This window comes from Alligator mississippiensis, chromosome 9 (assembly GCF_030867095.1).
Source record: "Alligator mississippiensis isolate rAllMis1 chromosome 9, rAllMis1, whole genome shotgun sequence".
In the NCBI taxonomy this organism is placed as follows: Eukaryota; Metazoa; Chordata; order Crocodylia; family Alligatoridae; genus Alligator; species Alligator mississippiensis.
The window spans coordinates 4,643,626-4,650,583 of NC_081832.1; positions in this window are offsets into that span (position 1 = coordinate 4,643,626).

Below are 6,958 nucleotides of genomic sequence, written 5' to 3' on the forward strand. Positions count from 1 at the left end.
GTTCAAAATATTTATCAATGCTTTGTTGTATTGGGAGAATGCTCAGTGACAGATGGACACTCTCTTTAAAACCTCAACGTATGCAAATCTCCATACAAAAGAGCCCAGGATGTTTTTAATATCACACACTTGCCTCAGGACATGTTTTTAAATCCCCATTTACCAAGGGCCCTGGCTTTTTATCAGTCAAACGCCTTAAGCATTATGTCAACGTGGACATCTGGCTGCATGTTTAAAAAAATTTTTATTTGCTAAAATATTTAGTGATGTGACAGGGGTTTTAACTGGGGACATCAGGTCTACCGGCATATGCTTCACCCCAACGGCTTGTGGAAGGGGAACTAACCAAGTAGCACCACAGGATACTTTACTGCTTGGTGTGCTTAGGACACCAAACAAGGGTGTAGGGAGGGAGGCAATGATAGGACTGTAACATAACCAGGAATTACCCTTGACTTAAGCAGCAGCATTGTAAAAAGTCAGAGATAAATACACCATGATTCCAGTCCATTTTGCTGTCACTACCACTTTGATGTGCAAGACAGAGTCCTATGAAATCTGTGTGTGTATCTAAAGACCATCCCTGTCCTTTTAACACCGGGTGAGACTGTCAAAGCAGGGGGAAATTACTCTGCTAAGTTGCATTGGCATCTGGAAGGTGACCCACAAATGTACTTCTCTACTCCAAGCTCATCACCAGACCAAAACCTCTCTGATATCTAGCTCCTCGTCAAGGTCTAGCTGTCCGTTCAAGCACAATGCACCTTAAATAGAAAATGAATGGCTCCGTGTCAATCCTCCCAGCTACCATCTTTCTTAGTCCCTGCAGAGGGCAAGTCCATCCTGTCTGCAGCTCAGGTCTAAACCTTGGACACTGTATTCAATTCAGACCTTCCTCTAGGTCCTTACATCCAAGGTATGGCCACCGCTATAGTGGTGAGATTTATGATGTTAAATTTGTCCACTGGGAAATAGACTGCACCCACCAACTGGTTTTTGCAGAGCCATCTAGCAGCCATCAGTTGACTATGTCCCCATACTAACCTGTGCTGGATTCGAAATGGAGACATCATAAATGAATATAGGTTTACTATCAACTTGGAATATGCAAAGACAAGGATCCCAACTTGCTGTTCTGTCCCGTCACTTAGTGGGCCTATACCAGTGTGAAACAAGATGCAATGATGTGGCTAAAAACACCTGGGATTCGGGGCTAAGTTCAAGGAAATAATTCAATAAACTACCTAAGAATAGTACAGGAAAGAAAATGGGGGAGTGAAAGGCCTACAGTTACATTTATCTATGGCCCTTAAAAGCGTCTATGAAACGATGGGTTGGTCTAATAAAAGATATCAAATTCACCCAAGGAACCTTGTCTGTCTATGAAACGAATAAATTCAATCTCAACCTGTTATTTTGGCATTATTCTTGACTTGGTTTACTGTATTAAAAATCTGACTGTGCTCTTCCTTCAAAAGTTTCTTTGTGTTCCTTTGCTGTTTGGGGCTCTTTTAGATATAAATCCCCAACCGACTAGTGTGTCTGCCAAAAAAGAATTGCTAAAGGGAAACACAAAAGAAGATGCACTTACACACACACACACACACACACACACACACAAATAACAGCACCTTTGAACTGAAGTTAAGCTTGGATGTGAATGTTTTACTTCCTTTTATGGTTTGTCAAAGACTATATATATCAGCTTTTCAGATTTACCTGTGATTAATGATCTATCTGTGCATTTATTCTGTACATGCAGGGATCATTATTACACATATAGACACAGCAAATGTGCACACAAATGGCTAATTAGCAACTACAAGCTGTCTGGTCACACACATATGCAGTTAACATGATTGCATATGTAAAGGCAATAATTGCTTAGCATATATTAAAGATCTACACTTTCACAGCCATTTATAGATGATGTTCTGAAACACAGGTCGGGCTGTTTTTATCTATAATTATTATGTTGCATTGGTGTCCCACCAGAGTTTCCATAGGCAGGTCTGATGGCCCTCTTCCCTTCCAGAATCTCAAGTCTTCTAAAATTTTCCGAGATACTTTTATCCCAAGTCAAGCCCATGAAGTGGAGAGAGGTATAGCACCACAGTTTGGACATGTAACAGGAAGGCCCAGCACCCTTACCAACACCATCCTGCAGGGTGCTGTGGACAGACAAAGAAGAGGAGAAAGACCCAGCACAAGTTGGACCACCAACATCAAAGACTGGGCAGGATTAAAACTGACTGATTGTCCCAGGATTGCCAAGGACCGGGAAGGATGGAGGAAAGTTATTGCTACATCAAAGGTGCCCCAATGGCCAGTGCAGCCTTGGGACAGACCTGACTTGATAGCCCCACTGATGCCAACTTGTGCTTCCCCACTGATTTTGACTTAAAGGCCAAATATGCCCGATGGATGATTGATGAGACTCTGGTTCAATGCAGATATATCCCCACACCTCCAGGAGCAAATCCAAACTATTTTAAATCTGGGCCTGTGATACCAAGTTGGCATTTTAGATTCCCAATATTTCCTGTTTCTACTTTAGCTAAGTACAGCCTTTCCGTATGGTTTTGCTTCTGCCTCAGGTCCTAGTGGGAAGCCCAGGAGCTCGTGCAAATTAAATGTTTAAAAAGTGAACTGATCTTTTAAGTCAGTCCTCAAGAGAAGCCTTCATTCATTTTCAGTTTAAGACCTAGATGTTGGTTCAGATAGACACCCCTTTTTTATGACCTGCAACATATTGGGTGCATCTACTGACTCACAGGTACTGCGCAGTCCCGGTGGTGCATGGGTCGTTTTCAACACTACTGCGCAGTAGTGGTGACATCACAGTCAGCGCCTGCCAATGCTGCGTCACCATAGCAATGAGCTACGGTGACGTAGCTCATCACAATGATGACGTAGCATCTCATGTAGACATGTCCACCGTGTTATAATTACAGCTGGAGGGGAAATGTTTTCTTATCACATGAGACTTTTTAAGATTTCCAACATTTTTCTCCATTCAAAATAGAAAGGCTCAAAAACCTCAACAATTTTTATAAATCTTTTTTTTTTTTTAAGTTAGATTTGGGATCATTTTTAAATGCTTTGGTTTGTTTTGGACCATCTAAATTTTATTGCCATTGCTGTTTTAAATTTGAAATGAAGACAGCTGAACCAAACAATGTTAGGCGTCTGGTTCTGAAAAGGTAAGAACAGAACGTTTTAGACAATTGCAAAACTCTTTAGTTTTTAATACGAGATTTGTTGAAGCAGTCTTTACCTTCCCAGACAGTTAGGTGGGGATGAACCAGGCTTTTCTGGTGCAATGGTTTTGCTGAAAAAATCCTGACTTGCTCTGGTCATAAGGTCATTAGAGTCCCCAAATCCGAGTGGTTTCTTTTTATGTTAGTTTGCCTTGAACAGCCACCAGTAAATTGCATAGTAGATTATTCATTCACCTGCACTTTTCTGGCCAAATCAGTACAAAACTAATGTGCCTTCCATAGGCATATGCTGCCAGAAAAGTGACCTTCTGGATGGTGCAGAGCTGAGAGCCCGCACAGCTCTGCACCACGTAGGTATTGGAGATGCGGCGGTACATTTTGTATGAGTAGAAAGAAGCCTTACGTTCAGGCACTTGTTACTCAGATGTTGTTGTCGTCATTGTTCACCGTTGTTCATTTAATTCCCCTAATATTAAAAGGTCACTAAATGGGAATCAGAATTTAAACCATGTTTTCTTTCTGCATCTGCAATCAGACAGCTTGACCAATAGCTCTGAGAGAGGCTTGAATTCTGCTGCCCTCCCCCATGTCATTGCTAACTATAAATACAAGGAAATAATTTGACTGGCAGCATTACTAACTACTTATCTGATGCTCTGGAGCATCCTGTGAAGTGTCATCCCTCAGTGGATGCCTACATGGAGGAAGGAGGTGAACTGTGACAGCTAATCATTGCCATTGGTCTTGTGTCAGGGCACATGACGGAGAGAGGGCCGGTTTGATAGAAAATTGCTACCTTTTACATTGGCTGTTGATGAAGTTTGAATAATTCCATCCTTAAAGAAAGTCCCTACAAAAAATAGAGCAGCGAAAATGGTACGACAATATGACAATAGCTCCAAATAGTAAAGTCAGTTGAGCTAACATAGGAACTGCCAAAATGGATTAGATGCAACATCCATATAGTTCGCTGGTCTCTATCATTGGCCATCACTAGATGCTACTGGGGAAGGTTCAAGAGCCATCGTTTCTTTACGGGAAGGGTTGCCAAAATCTGGAATGGGTTTCCAAGGGAGGTGGTGCTCTCTCCTACCTTGGGGGTCTTCAAGGGGAGGTTAGACATGCACCTGGCTGGGTTCGTCTGACCCCAGTGCTCTTTCTTGCCCAGGGCAGAGGGTCGGACTCGATGATCTGCTGAGATCCCTTCCAACCCTAACATCCATGAATCGTGAAGGCCTCATTCTTATCTTTAATAGTTTGATTAAAGATCATTGGTTTGATTAAAGATAATTGGTTAAAGATCTGAACCATGAGGTTCCTCTCCCCACCCACCCCCCAAAAGGAAATCTGTTCTCTTTAACAGTTATGAAGCACAACCAGTGATGACCAGCCTGGCTTTGAATCTTACTAAGGCTGCACCTCCTCTATGGTTCTCCACCATCCTCAGGACAAACGGAGATGCCATGTAGACATGCGGATGGATTTCACCTGCCTGATGCCAAATGCTTGGCACTATTGAGAACAGTTAGTGAGAATGAAAGTCAGCAGTGTGCAAAGTGTCAGTACAATTTCTACGCACTATTGACTCCACAACAGTTATGGTACACAAAAGGGATGCAGGAAATTCCCTCGATAGAGTTTTGTCCCAAAGAAGAGAAAAGTGCCATACATTTGCCAAAGTCCACCAGCAAATTGAGTATTCCTGTCAATTCTATAATGGAAGCACCTTACATTAGCCAGACCGGTAGGTAAATCCTTCTCGGATATTTCCAGTGTCCTGGAAAACCAAGGTGTTTTTTGCAGGAAATGAGCAGATAGAAGAAAAGCCTCCGTAAAGTTAGTCGCTCCACCCTGCTGCTCCCCCTCCTCGAGGGTAGCTCTTTGTGCCTCACATTGCAAACTTCTTCAAAGCCCACAGTTGTTCTTCTCTCAAGGAGACGGTCTTTTTTCTCTTTCTCTTCTGGAAATCCTTTTATGTAGTCGGTAGTTGGGACTCGATCCAAGACCAAACCAAGGAAGGAAAAAACAGAAAAGTCTGGTAAACATGAAATGCAGCAATGTTTTTACTGCTAATTATATTTGCAAAAGGTGCCCAATATGTTAAAGGCCAAAACCTAATTTACCTTCATTTCTTTCTTTTGTTTTTTGTTTTTTTAAGTTATATTTTTTGCTCCTGCATTCATTACTTTCTTTGTGTCATGTGCTTGTCTCCGCTGCGTTTCTCCAGAGAGTATCTGGTCATTCCATTTCTATGAAGTATTAATACCCCACCAGTGATATTTATGTACCCAGATCATTTTTTTTTTACCTTTAGATGTTCAACAGCATGAATATTCTTATTTTTTATTTAAAACTAATTTGGAGTTCTCGCTCTCTAAGGGGTTTCTAATCACCAAAAAATGCCCGGGGCTAAAACTGATTGACAGGAAAACGTTGTGGCTTCTGAAAAGTAAATTGGCTATTGACAGAGCAGTATACAAAGGAAAATGCTAAATGCTTATTATTTATGAGCTATTAGGGAAAATGTTATTAGCATCTGTTTCCCACATGGGCAAAAACACCTGTCAGACATCAGGAAACCATAAAACGATGCACAGTTAATAGTTACTTTGTTTAAAAAGTCATTAAAATTGAATGTCAGCTAAAACTTAGGAAAACATTATTCTTCAAACATGTTTTCATCTTACTGTTCAAAAAAAAAAAGAAAGAAAAGAAAAACCTTGCCCCATTTTAATTTCGGGAAGCGTAGAAGAATAAGAAGTTTGATTTGAAAAGGATAAGGCGGATGCTAGCATACAACAAACGAGGAATATGAAAAAGAGAAAAGTCAAATGCCCTCCTGGCATTTTAGAATAGAGAAAACATGGAGCAAAGTCGGGTGCTTACATGGGTTTACACTGGATCGCAGAGAGGATCATACCCCACTTAAATCTGTAAGGGGAATACTTCTTTCATTTTTCTTACGGTGGTGCATTTCCCAGGCAGTGTCGAAGTCCTCCTAGCTTCTGAGCCATTTTGACTTCTCCCTGTCTTTATTTGATTATAAAAGGGGAATAGAGACTTTGGGAGAGGTAACTGATGGATGGCTTGAGAGGCTGAAGTTGCTCTTAAGTCTCTACTTAAGCCTCACGGCTGTGCCCACAGCCTGCTTTGGAGGATCAACTTGAAGAGTAAAAGCATAGTACATCCTACATGCTCAGGGGCCCAGTTCAAAGCCCATCAAAGTCAATGAGCATATTGCCATAGGTATCAGATCCGCTCCTATCCAGCATTAGATCAGATAATGCCATTGTGCTTTAATGGGACTTTTTATAGGCTTAAACTTACCCATGATGTGAACTATGTTCCTGAATTAGGGTCTAAGGCTCTATCTAACACAGAGCTCAAACAGGTGACTAATTTTGAGGACGGGAGCCTCCCGTGATTTTACACTGGTTCTGGGCAGCCAGGAAATGAAGCCGCCTTTTACAGCAAGGTCTACACTAGCTGGAGGTGACCAGAAACACATGCTTATCCCAAGAGGGCATCAGTCTCCTGAGACCAACTTGAAAGATTTGAGCCCCATCCAATCTGACCTTGAACCTTAATGCTACCCCTGAGTCGGGGCCAACTAAAGACCACCCTCTAATTTAATAATAATAACCCACATCCAGATTAGGATCTGACTGCCATGTCAGCCAAAAAACCAACACCCTCTAGATACCACACAAAGGAGGCCATCAATATGCACGGAGCAC